Raw genomic sequence first — 16908 nt, forward strand, 5'->3', positions numbered from 1 at the left:
TATGTCATGCATTTCTTCAGATTTGTTTCAACCATTTACCATTTATTGGAGAATCCCTACTTTTCAAGTGACTGCAAATGAAGTCATCTCTGGCACTTTTTGTGCAAAGTAAGAGACACACATGACACCTTTTTATAAAAGTCATCGGTTTCTTTGTTACTGTGTACTTTCAAAGCATGGGGCTTTCACACGTCAAGTAAACCTGATTACCACTACACAACAAAAGCAGATGCAGCTTTCTTATCTATGTTGTGATAGAACAGTTGTGAATTGAGTAGAAGAAGGGCCCTGATGTGATACTTATTACATGCTTCCTGTAAGATAGTCAAACATGCAGGCTAGGAAGGAAGATGCAAATATCAATGTATTAGAAAAACACCTAAAGGCGAGTGATATGCTTTCATTCATGCATGGCTAGGAAAAATTGCCACACTGTTGCAAACATTCTTACACCACCAACTGGAAATAAATGATTCTGACATTAAACGTAAAGGTGACAATGCATTTGTATCATCACCTTGAGAAGGATCATCTTGGAATTGAGCCGAGGGCCTCTGCACTCAAAGCCAGAAACACTCCACTAAAATAAGATTCCTGTTGGTGCCAACAATTCTTCATGTTAATGCTTGTTCTAGGTGAGCAACTAACCGATTGCAGGGCTCTTTTGAAAGTAAGGTCTGAGAACCAACAGATACATCCACACGCCGATTACTTTAGTGTTTTGAGAGAATTCCCTTTCTTGGAACGAGATTGCATGAAATAATCTTCAGGGCTTGGACAATTCCATGGCAAAACAGCACCTATCAACATTGTAGCCAACACAATATAACAACTGTTTCTGCCCGGTTTCGAACCGGGGACCTTTCGCGTGTGAGGCGAACGTGATAACCACTACACTACAGAAACAGACACCTACAGTTGATTTTTCTGTAATGAAACTGCTCCGAACTGGCTATTCCATGGGCCTCTGGCTTTAGATTTAATTCATGCAACCTGCCCGACATCCCTAGCTGAACGCTCGTACATGCCATGCAAGACCAGATGTTTGGTATGAGCTCAGACTGGGCAGGGCTGAAGCATGAGACTCTAGCAAAGAATTATCCACTACTGCAAAGAAAAAATTGATGTTGGCTTTGAAACGCAAACTTCAAAACAACTTGAAAAGAGTACCAAGAAAAGGGCTCGTCCGGGATTTGAACCCGGGACCTCTCGCACCCGAAGCGAGAATCATACCCCTAGACCAACGAGCCCTCAAAATCCTCTTACCTCTCAAAAGCCAATACCGGCTCTAAGCCCGCAATGAAGATCATGCTGGTATCTTTATGATGCTTGGTCTGTGAATACGCATGAAAGTCAGTCTCAACTTACCCTTTCTCAAACGATAGCACTATCATTTACAAGTGTCTCCTTTTATTTCGTCCCAGCTTTGGACACGTCTTACAGGAAGTCAGCCCTTATTTATATATTTCTGCAGTGGCTGAAGCTTAATGAGAAAGAGTAACAAGTTGTTCATAACAACATAAGAAACACATTGTGCATTTTCTCTCAAATACTCCTTCACTTTGTGCCAATAGAAATACCAAGGTGAATACCTAGGCCACAGATTCAAGCTAAAGATCTTCCTGCTGAATGCAAGGCGCAATAAAAACTGCATATCGCTGGACTAAAGCATTCCTTGCATAGCCTCTAACATCATAACATAACTGAGCTGCTAGCAGCAAGCTAACCAATACCTTTCTGAAATGAGAATTACATGTGCTTATCTGCTCAATCAGTGCTCGATCAAGCTCGATCAGGCGAGACTTAGAAAAGGTGGAAAGGGTCCAAGTGGATGCCCCTTCCTTTTTAGGGTAGGTCCTGCTGACTATCATAGGATTGCTTGTAAAAGTGGCCAGGGTCAGAGGAAAAGCTGCCAACACTTCTTAGCGTTCTCTATAGATGCAGTTATTTTCTGTGTCTGTAATTTCGGCCTTTTCCCAGAAGTCTCTATTCTGCCTATGCAAATTAACAAAAGCAGTGCTTATTCCTCACTTGCTCAAATGTCCTTCCTGTCCAGAAAGCTCTGATTAAGCATGCTTATTTTCTTTTTCTGGGATATTTTAAATTGTTTTGCTGTCCAGTCTGTGAGCAGTAGAAAGCTGCTTATTATGCCAGGTTTTGATGAATCCCCAAGGTGCAAGTACAGAGGAATATATCAGTCTGTAGGATATGGAACTTTTAGCTAACACATCACAATATGTGATGCTTGCCAAGAAAACACTACATTCTGGAGCGCTGATGATCAGAACATTCTGCTCCTGAAGGATAGAAAAGACAGCTTGATTGAAATAAAGTCTGTTTATATTGACGCTCTCTCTCTCCCTATATATACATACATGCGTACACACACACACACAGGTATGTCATGCATTTCTTCAGATTTGTTTCAACCATTTACCATTTATTGGAGAATCCCTACTTTTCAAGTGACTGCAAATGAAGTCATCTCTGGCACTTTTTGTGCAAAGTAAGAGACACACATGACACCTTTTTATAAAAGTCATCGGTTTCTTTGTTACTGTGTACTTTCAAAGCATGGGGCTTTCACACGTCAGGTAAACCTGATTACCACTACACAACAAAAGCAGATGCAGCTTTCTTATCTATGTTGTGATAGAACAGTTGTGAATTGAGTAGAAGAAGGGCCCTGATGTGATACTTATTACATGCTTCCTGAAAGATAGTCAAACATGCAGGCTAGGAAGGAAGATGCAAATATCAATGTATTAGAAAAACACCTAAAGGCGAGTGATATGCTTTCATTCATGCATGGCTAGGAAAAATTGCCATACTGTTGCAAACATTCTTACACCACCAACTGGAAATAAATGATTCTGACATTAAACGTAAAGGTGACAATGCATTTGTATCATCACCTTGAGAAGGATCATCTTGGAATTGAGTCGAGGGCCTCTGCACTCAAAGCCAGAAACACTCCACTAAAATAAGATTCCTGTTGGTGCCAACAATTCTTCATGTTAATGCTTGTTCTAGGTGAGCAGCGAACCGATTGCAGGGCTCTTTTGAAAGCAAGGTCTGAGAACCAACAGATACATCCACACGCCGATTACTTTAGTGTTTTGAGAGAATTCCCTTTCTTGGAACGAGATTGCATGAAATAATCTTCAGGGCTTGGACAATTCCATGGCAAAACAGCACCTATCAACATTGTAGCCAACACAATATAACAACTGTTTCTGCCCGGTTTCGAACCGGGGACCTTTCACGTGTGAGGCGAACGTGATAACCACTACACTACAGAAACAGATACCTACAGTTGATTTTTCTGTAATGAAACTGCTCCGAACTGGCTATTCCATGGGCCTCTGGCTTTAGATTTAATTCATGCAACCTGCCCGACATCCCTAGCTGAACGCTCGTACATGCCATGCAAGACCAGATGTTTGGTATGAGCTCAGACTGGGCAGGGCTGAAGCATGAGACTCTAGCAAAGAATTATCCACTACTGCAAAGAAAAAATTGATGTTGGCTTTGAAACGCAAACTTCAAAACAACTTGAAAAGAGTACCAAGAAAAGGGCTCGTCCGGGATTTGAACCCGGGACCTCTCGCACCCAAAGCGAGAATCATACCCCTAGACCAACGAGCCCTCAAAATCCTCTTACCTCTCAAAAGCCAATACCGGCTCTAAGCCCGCAATGAAGATCATGCTGGTATCTTTATGATGCTTGGTCTGTGAATACGCATGAAAGTCAGTCTCAACTTACCCTTTCTCAAACGATAGCACTATCATTTACAAGTGTCTCCTTTTATTTCGTCCCAGCTTTGGACACGTCTTACAGGAAGTCAGCCCTTATTTATATATTTCTGCAGTGGCTGAAGCTTAATGAGAAAGAGTAACAAGTTGTTCATAACAACATAAGAAACACATTGTGCATTTTCTCTCAAATACTCCTTCACTTTGTGCCAATAGAAATACCAAGGTGAATACCTAGGCCACAGATTCAAGCTAAAGATCTTCCTGCTGAATGCAAGGCGCAATAAAAACTGCATATCGCTGGACTAAAGCATTCCTTGCATAGCCTCTAACATCATAACATAACTGAGCTGCTAGCAGCAAGCTAACCAATACCTTTCTGAAATGAGAATTACATGTGCTTATCTGCTCAATCAGTGCTAAATGAGGCTCGATCAGGCGAGACTTAGAAAAGGTGGAAAGGGTCCAAGTGGATGCCCCTTCCTTTTTAGGGTGGGTCCTGCTGACTATCATAGGATTGCTTGTAAAAGTGGCCAGGGTCAGAGGAAAAGCTGCCAACACTTCTTAGCGTTCTCTATAGATGCAGCCATTTTCTGTGTCTGTAATTTCGGCCTTTTCCCAGAAGTCTCTATTCTGCCTATGCAAATTAACAAAAGCAGTGCTTATTCCTCACTTGCTCAAATGTCCTTCCTGTCCAGAAAGCTCTGATTAAGCATGCTTATTTTCTTTTTCTGGGATATTTTAAATTGTTTCGCTGTCCAGTCTGTGGCAGTAGAAAGCTGCTTATGATGCCAGGTTTTGATGAATCCCCAAGGTGCAAGTACAGAGGAATATATCAGTCTGTAGGATATGGAACTTTTAGCTAACACATCACAATATGTGATGCTTGCCAAGAAAACACTACATTCTGGAGCGCTGATGATCAGAACATTCTGCTCCTGAAGGATAGAAAAGACAGCTTGATTGAAATAAAGTCTGTTTATATTGACGCTCTCTCTCTCCCTATATATACATACATGCGTACACACACACACACAGGTATGTCATGCATTTCTTCAGATTTGTTTCAACCATTTACCATTTATTGGAGAATCCCTACTTTTCAAGTGACTGCAAATGAAGTCATCTCTGGCACTTTTTGTGCAAAGTAAGAGACACACATGACACCTTTTTATAAAAGTCATCGGTTTCTTTGTTACTGTGTACTTTCAAAGCATGGGGCTTTCACACATCAGGTAAACCTGATTACCACTACACAACAAAAGCAGATGCAGCTTTCTTATCTATGTTGTGATAGAACAGTTGTGAATTGAGTAGAAGAAGGGCCCTGATGTGATACTTATTACATGCTTCCTGTAAGATAGTCAAACATGCAGGCTAGGAAGGAAGATGCAAATATCAATGTATTAGAAAAACACCTAAAGGCGAGTGATATGCTTTCATTCATGCATGGCTAGGAAAAATCGCCATACTGTTGCAAACATTCTTACACCACCAACTGGAAATAAATGATTCTGACATTAAACGTAAAGGTGACAATGCATTTGAATCATCACCTTGAGAAGGATCATCTTGGAATTGAGCCGAGGGCCTCTGCACTCAAAGCCAGAAACACTCCACTAAAATAAGATTCCTGTTGGTGCCAACAATTCTCCATGTTAATGCTTGTTCTAGGTGAGCAGTGAACCGATTGCAGGGCTCTTTTGAAAGCAAGGTCTGAGAACCAACAGATACATCCACACGCCGATTACTTTAGTGTTTTGAGAGAATTCCCTTTCTTGGAACGAGATTGCATGAAATAATCTTCAGGGCTTGGACAATTCCATGGCAAAACAGCACCTATCAACATTGTAGCCAACACAATATAACAACTGTTTCTGCCCGATTTCGAACTGGGGACTTTTCGCGTGTGAGGCGAACGTGATAACCACTACACTACAGAAACAGATACTTACAGTTGATTTTTCTATAAGGAAACTGCTCAGAACTGACTGGCTATTCCAAGGGCCTCTGGCTTTAGATTTCTTTCATGCAACCTGCCCGACATCCCTAGCTGAACGCTCGTACATGCCATGCAAGACCGGAATTTTTGTAAAATTCGTCAAGAGAAATGTTTGGTATTAGCTCCGACTGGGCAGGGCTGAAGCATGAGACTCTAGCAAAGAAATATCCACTACTGCAAAGAAAAAATTGATGTTGGCTTTGAAATGCAAACTTCAAAACAACTTGAAAAGAGTACCAAGAAAAGGGCTCGTCCGGGATTTGAACTCAGGACCTCTCGGACCCAAAGCGAGAATCATACCCCTAGACCAACAAGCCCTCAAAATCCTCTTACCTCTCACAAGCTAATACCAGCTCTAAGCCCGCAATGAAGATCATGCTGGTATCTTTATCATGCTTGGTCTGTGAATACGCATGAAAGTCAGTCTCAACTTACCCTTTCTCAAACGATAGCACTATCATTTACAAGTGTCTCCTTTTATTTCGTCCCAGCTTTGGACAGGTCTTACAGGAAGTCAGCCCTTATTTATATATTTCTGCAGTGGCTGAAGCTTAATGAGAAAGAGTAACAAGTTGTTCATAACAACATAAGAAACACATTGTGCATTTTCTCTCAAATACTCATTAACTTTGTGCCAATAGAAATACCAAGTTGAATACCTAGGCCACAGATTCAAGCTAAAGATCTTCCTGTTGAATGCAAGGCGCAATAAAAACTGCATAATGCTGGACTTAAGCATTCCTTGCATAGCCTCTAACATCATAACATAACTGAGCTGCTAGCAGCAAGCTAACCAATACCTTCCTGAAATGAGAATTACATGTGCTTATCTGTTCAATCATTGCTCAATGAGGCTCGATCAGGCGAGATTTAGAGAAGGTGGAAAGGGTCCAAGTGGATGCCCCTTCCTTTTAAGGGTGGGTCCTGCTGACTATCATAGGATTGCTTGTAAAAGTGGCCAGGGTCAGAGGAAAAGCTGCCAACACTTCTTAGCGTTCTCTATAGATGAAACCATTTTCTGTGTCTGTAATTTCGGCCTTTTCTCAGAAGTCTCTATTCTGCCTATGCAAATTAACAAAAGCAGTGCTTATTCCTCACTTGCTCAAATGTCCTTCCTGTCCAGAAAGCTCTGATTAAGCATGCTTATTTTCTTTTTCTGGGATATTTTAAATTGTTTCGCTTCCAGTCTGTGGCAGTAGAAAGCTGCTTATGATGCCAGGTTTTGATGAATCCCCAAGGTACAAGTACAGAGGAATATATCAGACTGTGGGATATGGAACTTTTAGCTAACACATCACAATATGTGATGCTTGCCAAGAAAACACTACATTCTGGAGCGCTGATGATCAGAACATTCTGCTCCTGAAGGATAGAAAAGACAGCTTGATTGAAATAAAGTCTGTTTATATTGACGCTCTCTCTCTCCCTATATATACATACATGCGTACACACACACACACAGGTATGCCATGCATTTCTTCAGATTTGTTTCAACCATTTACCATTTATTGGAGAATCCCTACTTTTCAAGTGACTGCAAATGAAGTCATCTCTGGCACTTTTTGTGCAAAGTAAGAGACACACATGACACCTTTTTATAAAAGAAAAGTGAAGCGATTGCGCACTCCTACTTCGGACGCACTGCTAAAGGACGACAAATATATCATAGATACACCAAATTGTTCAAATGGTAAATCCATTTATTCCAAGTATTCCAAACTGTTAATCTTCATTCATCAAGTTACACGGTAATCAATCGTATAGTTAGCTTCTAAAACGGCAGATGTGCCACAGGCTTCTTTCTGTCGCATGCTTCATACAATATTCATATCCTTAGTGATTGTTCTCCAATGCATTTCGAGCTTAATTTATAGCTCTTCTTCAGGGATTCACTAAAAGTTTAAAAAGACATGACTATTAGATTATGCATCCCAACTGTATTACATATTTCAACAAATTACTCATGTTTCGTGACTCGGACCTTTTAATTGACGTTTTCCCGCTATACGTGCTTAAACTAAGCTCCCCTCTAAGTTCCCAACCGTTGTTATGCCACTATGTCGTACAAACACATTCTATCACATTTCGATAACCAATTTCTTCATTATTCACCCCTGTATCACAAAATGTACCCAACTCTCATCCTTCCTTCCTCTTGATATTTGTCATTGCAGGCTTCCCTTTGTGCTGTGCAGCGTTATGTTTAACTTCTAACGTCCTCATATTTAAACAGCACTCTACTAACCCCTCCCCTTCAATTAGCCAATGATGTTATCCAACGGTTATACATAGTTATTCGCCTAAACTGCAACTCCCATAATGCCAAGTATACGTCTGCGATCATCTAGTGTTTCAATCATTTTAAATCAGTTTGAGCTTTAACACATATGCCCCGCCCTCCCTTAAAAATGTACATTATACGTCAACTTGCTTTATAAACAGTCCGGTTCTAATACAAGCAAATTATCGATTGCATAAGATGTTAATAAAACATATAATAACTTTGAAAGTGTCATATTTTTGTCGTCATGCTCGTTAAACTGCCGTTGTAAAAAGGATAGATGATAGTTCCAAAATCTTATCGTGTAACTTAGTAACTTTTGTATTCATATCCAGTAGTCGTGGGTGCCCACTTGTGTCAGGACAGAGTCAATATCATGCGAAAAAAGGTTTGAACAAGTGCACTCCGTGGTGATGAAATTTCAACAATGTAACCCTCATTCAAAGGTGGTAGCGTGCAGCCTGACCTTGGCCTGCCCTGAAGCCATGTAGGTTAATGAAGAGAAAAGTGAAGCGATTGCGCACTCCTACTTCGGACGCACTGCTAAAGGCCGACAAATATATCATAGATACACCAAATTGTTCAAATGGTAAATCCATTTATTCCAAGTATTCCAAACTGTTAATCTTCATTCATCAAGTTACACGGTAATCAATCGTATAGTTAGCTTCTAAAACGGCAGATGTGCCACAGGCTTCTTTCTGTCGCATGCTTTATACAATATTCATATCCTTAGTGATTGTTCTCCAATGCATTTCGAGCTTAATTTATAGCTCTTCTTCAGGGATTCACTAAAAGTTTAAAAAGACATGACTATTAGATTATACATCCCAACTGTATTACATATTTCAACAAATTACTCATGTTTCTTGACTCTGACCTTTTAATTGACGTTTTCCCGCTATACGTGCTTAAACTAAGCTCCCCTCTAAGTTCCCAACCGTTGTTATGCCACTATGTCGTACAAACACATTCTATCACATTTCGATAACCAATTTCTTCATTATTCACCCCTGTATCACAAAATGTACCCAACTCTCATCCTTCCTTCCTCTTGATATTTGTCATTGCAGGCTTCCCTTTGTGCTGTGCAGCGTTATGTTTAACTTCTAACGTCCTCATATTTAAACAGCACTCTACTAACCCCTCCCCTTCAATTAGCCAATGACGTTATCCAACGGTTATACATAGTTATTCGCCTAAACTGCAACTCCCATAATGCCAAGTATACGTCTGCGATCATCTAGTGTTTCAATCATTTTAAATCAGTTTGAGCTTTAACACATATGCCCCGCCCTCCCTTAAAAATGTACATTATACGTCAACTTGCTTTATAAACAGTCCGGTTCTAATACAAGCAAATTATCGATTGCATAAGATGTTAATAAAACATATAATAACTTTGAAAGTGTCATCTTTTTGTCGTCATGCTCGTTAAACTGCCGTTGTAAAAAGGATAGATGATAGTTCCAAAATCTTATCGTGTAACTTAGTAACTTTTGAATTCATATCCAGTAGTCGTATTAGTCGTATACTTGGCATTATGGGAGATGCAGTTTAGGCGAATAACTATGTATAACCGTTGGATAACGTCATTGGCTAATTGAAGGGGAGGGGTTAGTAGAGTGCTGTTTAAATATGAGGACGTTAGAAGTTAAACATAACGCTGCACAGCACAAAGGGAAGCCTGCAATGACAAATATCAAGAGGAAGGAAGGATGAGAGTTGGGTACATTTTGTGATACAGGGGTGAATAATGAAGAAATTGGTTATCGAAATGTGATAGAATGTGTTTGTACGACATAGTGGCATAACAACGGTTGGGAACTTAGAGGGGAGCTTAGTTTAAGCACGTATAGCGGGAAAACGTCAATTAAAAGGTCCGAGTCACGAAACATGAGTAATTTCTTGAAATATGTAATACAGTTGGGATGTATAATCTAATAGTCATGTCTTTTTAAACTTTTAGTGAATCCCTGAAGAAGAGCTATAAATTAAGCTCGAAATGCATTGGAGAACAATCACTAAGGATATGAATATTGTATAAAGCATGCGACAGAAAGAAGCCTGTGCCACATCTGCCGTTTTAGAAGCTAACTATACGATTGATTACCGTGTAACTTGATGAATGAAGATTAACAGTTTGGAATACTTGGAATAAATGGATTTACCATTTGAACAATTTGGTGTATCTATGATATATTTGTCGGCCTTTAGCAGTGCGTCCGAAGTAGGAGTGCGCAATCGCTTCACTTTTCTCTTCATTAACCTACATGGCTTCAGGGCAGGCCATGGTCGGGCTGCACGCTACCACCTTTGAATGAGGGTTACATTGTTGAAATTTCATCACCATGGAGTGCACTTGTTCAAACCTTTTTTCACCTTTTTATAAAAGTCATCGGTTTCTTTGTTACTGTGTACTTTCAAAGCATGGGGCTTTCACACGCCAAGTAAACCTGATTACCACTACACAACAAAAGCAGATGCAGCTTTCTTATCTATGTCGTGATAGAATAGTTGTGAATTGAGTAAAAGAAGGGCCCTGATGTGATAGTTATTATATGTAGCCTGTAAGATAGTCAAACATGCAGGCTAGGAAGGAAGATGCAAATATAAATGTATTAGAAAAACACCTAAAGGCGGGTGATATGCTTTCATTCATGCATGGCTAGGAAAAATCACCATACTGTTGCAAACATTCTTACACCACCGACTGGAAATAAATGATTCTGACATTAAACGTAAAGGTGACAATGCATTTGTATCATCACCTTGAGAAGGATCATCTTGGAATTGAGCCGAGGGCCTCTGCGCTCAAAGCCAGAAACGCTCCACTAAAATAGGATTCCTGTTGGTGCCAACATTTCTCCATGTTAATGCTTGTTCTAGGTGAGCAGTGAAACGATTGCAGGGCTCTTTTGAAAGCAAGGTCTGAGAACCAACAGATACATCCACACGCCGATTACTTTAGTGTTTTGAGAGAATCCCCTTTCTTGGAACGAGATTGCATGAAATAATCTTCAGGGCTTGGACAATTCCATGGCAAAACGGCACCTATCAACATTGTAGCCAACACAATATAACAACTGCTTCTGCCCGTTTTCAAACCGGGGACCTTTCGCGTGTGAGGCGAACGTGATAACCACTACACTACAGAAACAGATACTTACAGTTGATTTTTCTATAATGAAACTGCTCAGAACTGGCTATTCCAAGGGCCTCTGGCTTGAGATTTCTTTCATGCAACCTGCCCGACATCCCTAGCTGAACGCTCGTACATGCTATGCAAGACCAGAATTTTTGTAAAATTCGTAAAGAGAAATGTTTGGTATTAGCTCAGACTGGGCAGGGCTGAAGCATGAGACTCTAGCGCCATGCACGACCAGAATTTTTGTAAAATTCGTCAAGAGAAATGTTTGGTATTAGCTCAGACTGGGCAGGGCTGAAGCATGAGACTCTAGCGCTATGCAAGACCGGAATTTTTGTAAAATTCGTCAAGAGAAATGTTTGGTATTAGCTCCGACTGGGCAGGGCTGAAGCATGAGACTCTAGCAAAGAAATATCCACTACTGCAAAGAAAAAATTGATGTTGGCTTTGAAATGCAAACTTCAAAACAACTTGAAAAGAGTACCAAGAAAAGGGCTCGTCCGGGATTTGAACTCAGGACCTCTCGGACCCAAAGCGAGAATCATACCCCTAGACCAACAAGCCCTCAAAATCCTCTTACCTCTCACAAGCTAATACCAGCTCTAAGCCCGCAATGAAGATCATGCTGGTATCTTTATCATGCTTGGTCTGTGAATACGCATGAAAGTCAGTCTCAACTTACCCTTTCTCAAACGATAGCACTATCATTTACAAGTGTCTCCTTTTATTTCGTCCCAGCTTTGGACAGGTCTTACAGGAAGTCAGCCCTTATTTATATATTTCTGCAGTGGCTGAAGCTTAATGAGAAAGAGTAACAAGTTGTTCATAACAACATAAGAAACACATTGTGCATTTTCTCTCAAATACTCATTAACTTTGTGCCAATAGAAATACCAAGTTGAATACCTAGGCCACAGATTCAAGCTAAAGATCTTCCTGTTGAATGCAAGGCGCAATAAAAACTGCATAATGCTGGACTTAAGCATTCCTTGCATAGCCTCTAACATCATAACATAACTGAGCTGCTAGCAGCAAGCTAACCAATACCTTCCTGAAATGAGAATTACATGTGCTTATCTGTTCAATCATTGCTCAATGAGGCTCGATCAGGCGAGATTTAGAGAAGGTGGAAAGGGTCCAAGTGGATGCCCCTTCCTTTTAAGGGTGGGTCCTGCTGACTATCATAGGATTGCTTGTAAAAGTGGCCAGGGTCAGAGGAAAAGCTGCCAACACTTCTTAGCGTTCTCTATAGATGAAACCATTTTCTGTGTCTGTAATTTCGGCCTTTTCTCAGAAGTCTCTATTCTGCCTATGCAAATTAACAAAAGCAGTGCTTATTCCTCACTTGCTCAAATGTCCTTCCTGTCCAGAAAGCTCTGATTAAGCATGCTTATTTTCTTTTTCTGGGATATTTTAAATTGTTTCGCTTCCAGTCTGTGGCAGTAGAAAGCTGCTTATGATGCCAGGTTTTGATGAATCCCCAAGGTACAAGTACAGAGGAATATATCAGACTGTGGGATATGGAACTTTTAGCTAACACATCACAATATGTGATGCTTGCCAAGAAAACACTACATTCTGGAGCGCTGATGATCAGAACATTCTGCTCCTGAAGGATAGAAAAGACAGCTTGATTGAAATAAAGTCTGTTTATATTGACGCTCTCTCTCTCCCTATATATACATACATGCGTACACACACACACACAGGTATGCCATGCATTTCTTCAGATTTGTTTCAACCATTTACCATTTATTGGAGAATCCCTACTTTTCAAGTGACTGCAAATGAAGTCATCTCTGGCACTTTTTGTGCAAAGTAAGAGACACACATGACACCTTTTTATAAAAGAAAAGTGAAGCGATTGCGCACTCCTACTTCGGACGCACTGCTAAAGGACGACAAATATATCATAGATACACCAAATTGTTCAAATGGTAAATCCATTTATTCCAAGTATTCCAAACTGTTAATCTTCATTCATCAAGTTACACGGTAATCAATCGTATAGTTAGCTTCTAAAACGGCAGATGTGCCACAGGCTTCTTTCTGTCGCATGCTTCATACAATATTCATATCCTTAGTGATTGTTCTCCAATGCATTTCGAGCTTAATTTATAGCTCTTCTTCAGGGATTCACTAAAAGTTTAAAAAGACATGACTATTAGATTATGCATCCCAACTGTATTACATATTTCAACAAATTACTCATGTTTCGTGACTCGGACCTTTTAATTGACGTTTTCCCGCTATACGTGCTTAAACTAAGCTCCCCTCTAAGTTCCCAACCGTTGTTATGCCACTATGTCGTACAAACACATTCTATCACATTTCGATAACCAATTTCTTCATTATTCACCCCTGTATCACAAAATGTACCCAACTCTCATCCTTCCTTCCTCTTGATATTTGTCATTGCAGGCTTCCCTTTGTGCTGTGCAGCGTTATGTTTAACTTCTAACGTCCTCATATTTAAACAGCACTCTACTAACCCCTCCCCTTCAATTAGCCAATGATGTTATCCAACGGTTATACATAGTTATTCGCCTAAACTGCAACTCCCATAATGCCAAGTATACGTCTGCGATCATCTAGTGTTTCAATCATTTTAAATCAGTTTGAGCTTTAACACATATGCCCCGCCCTCCCTTAAAAATGTACATTATACGTCAACTTGCTTTATAAACAGTCCGGTTCTAATACAAGCAAATTATCGATTGCATAAGATGTTAATAAAACATATAATAACTTTGAAAGTGTCATATTTTTGTCGTCATGCTCGTTAAACTGCCGTTGTAAAAAGGATAGATGATAGTTCCAAAATCTTATCGTGTAACTTAGTAACTTTTGTATTCATATCCAGTAGTCGTGGGTGCCCACTTGTGTCAGGACAGAGTCAATATCATGCGAAAAAAGGTTTGAACAAGTGCACTCCGTGGTGATGAAATTTCAACAATGTAACCCTCATTCGAAGGTGGTAGCGTGCAGCCTGACCTTGGCCTGCCCTGAAGCCATGTAGGTTAATGAAGAGAAAAGTGAAGCGATTGCGCACTCCTACTTCGGACGCACTGCTAAAGGCCGACAAATATATCATAGATACACCAAATTGTTCAAATGGTAAATCCATTTATTCCAAGTATTCCAAACTGTTAATCTTCATTCATCAAGTTACACGGTAATCAATCGTATAGTTAGCTTCTAAAACGGCAGATGTGCCACAGGCTTCTTTCTGTCGCATGCTTTATACAATATTCATATCCTTAGTGATTGTTCTCCAATGCATTTCGAGCTTAATTTATAGCTCTTCTTCAGGGATTCACTAAAAGTTTAAAAAGACATGACTATTAGATTATACATCCCAACTGTATTACATATTTCAACAAATTACTCATGTTTCTTGACTCTGACCTTTTAATTGACGTTTTCCCGCTATACGTGCTTAAACTAAGCTCCCCTCTAAGTTCCCAACCGTTGTTATGCCACTATGTCGTACAAACACATTCTATCACATTTCGATAACCAATTTCTTCATTATTCACCCCTGTATCACAAAATGTACCCAACTCTCATCCTTCCTTCCTCTTGATATTTGTCATTGCAGGCTTCCCTTTGTGCTGTGCAGCGTTATGTTTAACTTCTAACGTCCTCATATTTAAACAGCACTCTACTAACCCCTCCCCTTCAATTAGCCAATGACGTTATCCAACGGTTATACATAGTTATTCGCCTAAACTGCAACTCCCATAATGCCAAGTATACGTCTGCGATCATCTAGTGTTTCAATCATTTTAAATCAGTTTGAGCTTTAACACATATGCCCCGCCCTCCCTTAAAAATGTACATTATACGTCAACTTGCTTTATAAACAGTCCGGTTCTAATACAAGCAAATTATCGATTGCATAAGATGTTAATAAAACATATAATAACTTTGAAAGTGTCATCTTTTTGTCGTCATGCTCGTTAAACTGCCGTTGTAAAAAGGATAGATGATAGTTCCAAAATCTTATCGTGTAACTTAGTAACTTTTGAATTCATATCCAGTAGTCGTATTAGTCGTATACTTGGCATTATGGGAGATGCAGTTTAGGCGAATAACTATGTATAACCGTTGGATAACGTCATTGGCTAATTGAAGGGGAGGGGTTAGTAGAGTGCTGTTTAAATATGAGGACGTTAGAAGTTAAACATAACGCTGCACAGCACAAAGGGAAGCCTGCAATGACAAATATCAAGAGGAAGGAAGGATGAGAGTTGGGTACATTTTGTGATACAGGGGTGAATAATGAAGAAATTGGTTATCGAAATGTGATAGAATGTGTTTGTACGACATAGTGGCATAACAACGGTTGGGAACTTAGAGGGGAGCTTAGTTTAAGCACGTATAGCGGGAAAACGTCAATTAAAAGGTCCGAGTCACGAAACATGAGTAATTTCTTGAAATATGTAATACAGTTGGGATGTATAATCTAATAGTCATGTCTTTTTAAACTTTTAGTGAATCCCTGAAGAAGAGCTATAAATTAAGCTCGAAATGCATTGGAGAACAATCACTAAGGATATGAATATTGTATAAAGCATGCGACAGAAAGAAGCCTGTGCCACATCTGCCGTTTTAGAAGCTAACTATACGATTGATTACCGTGTAACTTGATGAATGAAGATTAACAGTTTGGAATACTTGGAATAAATGGATTTACCATTTGAACAATTTGGTGTATCTATGATATATTTGTCGTCCTTTAGCAGTGCGTCCGAAGTAGGAGTGCGCAATCGCTTCACTTTTCTCTTCATTAACCTACATGGCTTCAGGGCAGGCCATGGTCGGGCTGCACGCTACCACCTTTGAATGAGGGTTACATTGTTGAAATTTCATCACCATGGAGTGCACTTGTTCAAACCTTTTTTCACCTTTTTATAAAAGTCATCGGTTTCTTTGTTACTGTGTACTTTCAAAGCATGGGGCTTTCACACGCCAAGTAAACCTGATTACCACTACACAACAAAAGCAGATGCAGCTTTCTTATCTATGTCGTGATAGAATAGTTGTGAATTGAGTAAAAGAAGGGCCCTGATGTGATAGTTATTATATGTAGCCTGTAAGATAGTCAAACATGCAGGCTAGGAAGGAAGATGCAAATATAAATGTATTAGAAAAACACCTAAAGGCGGGTGATATGCTTTCATTCATGCATGGCTAGGAAAAATCACCATACTGTTGCAAACATTCTTACACCACCGACTGGAAATAAATGATTCTGACATTAAACGTAAAGGTGACAATGCATTTGTATCATCACCTTGAGAAGGATCATCTTGGAATTGAGCCGAGGGCCTCTGCGCTCAAAGCCAGAAACGCTCCACTAAAATAGGATTCCTGTTGGTGCCAACATTTCTCCATGTTAATGCTTGTTCTAGGTGAGCAGTGAAACGATTGCAGGGCTCTTTTGAAAGCAAGGTCTGAGAACCAACAGATACATCCACACGCCGATTACTTTAGTGTTTTGAGAGAATCCCCTTTCTTGGAACGAGATTGCATGAAATAATCTTCAGGGCTTGGACAATTCCATGGCAAAACGGCACCTATCAACATTGTAGCCAACACAATATAACAACTGCTTCTGCCCGTTTTCAAACCGGGGACCTTTCGCGTGTGAGGCGAACGTGATAACCACTACACTACAGAAACAGATACTTACAGTTGATTTTTCTATAATGAAAC

The 16908-nt window shown here is 40.0% G+C and overlaps 4 non-coding genes across 4 annotated transcripts; all 4 read right to left on the reverse strand.

Annotated features, from left to right (window-relative positions):
- Nucleotides 1-833: 833 nt before the first annotated feature.
- TRNAV-CAC (transfer RNA valine (anticodon CAC)) lies at nt 834-906 on the reverse strand. The gene has a single exon. It is a non-coding gene; the product is annotated as a tRNA-Val (tRNA).
- Nucleotides 907-1178: 272 nt separating this feature from the next.
- TRNAP-CGG (transfer RNA proline (anticodon CGG)) lies at nt 1179-1250 on the reverse strand. The gene has a single exon. It is a non-coding gene; the product is annotated as a tRNA-Pro (tRNA).
- A 1981-nt stretch (nt 1251-3231) lies between these two features.
- Nucleotides 3232-3304, reverse strand: TRNAV-CAC (transfer RNA valine (anticodon CAC)). Its single transcript has one exon. It is a non-coding gene; the product is annotated as a tRNA-Val (tRNA).
- Nucleotides 3305-3576: 272 nt separating this feature from the next.
- On the reverse strand, nt 3577-3648 carry TRNAP-UGG (transfer RNA proline (anticodon UGG)). Its single transcript has one exon. It is a non-coding gene; the product is annotated as a tRNA-Pro (tRNA).
- Between the last annotated feature and the right edge of the window lie 13260 nt (nt 3649-16908).

The sequence above is a fragment of the Triturus cristatus genome, chromosome 8 (genome assembly GCF_964204655.1).
Source record: "Triturus cristatus chromosome 8, aTriCri1.1, whole genome shotgun sequence".
Classification (NCBI taxonomy): Eukaryota; Metazoa; Chordata; class Amphibia; order Caudata; family Salamandridae; genus Triturus; species Triturus cristatus.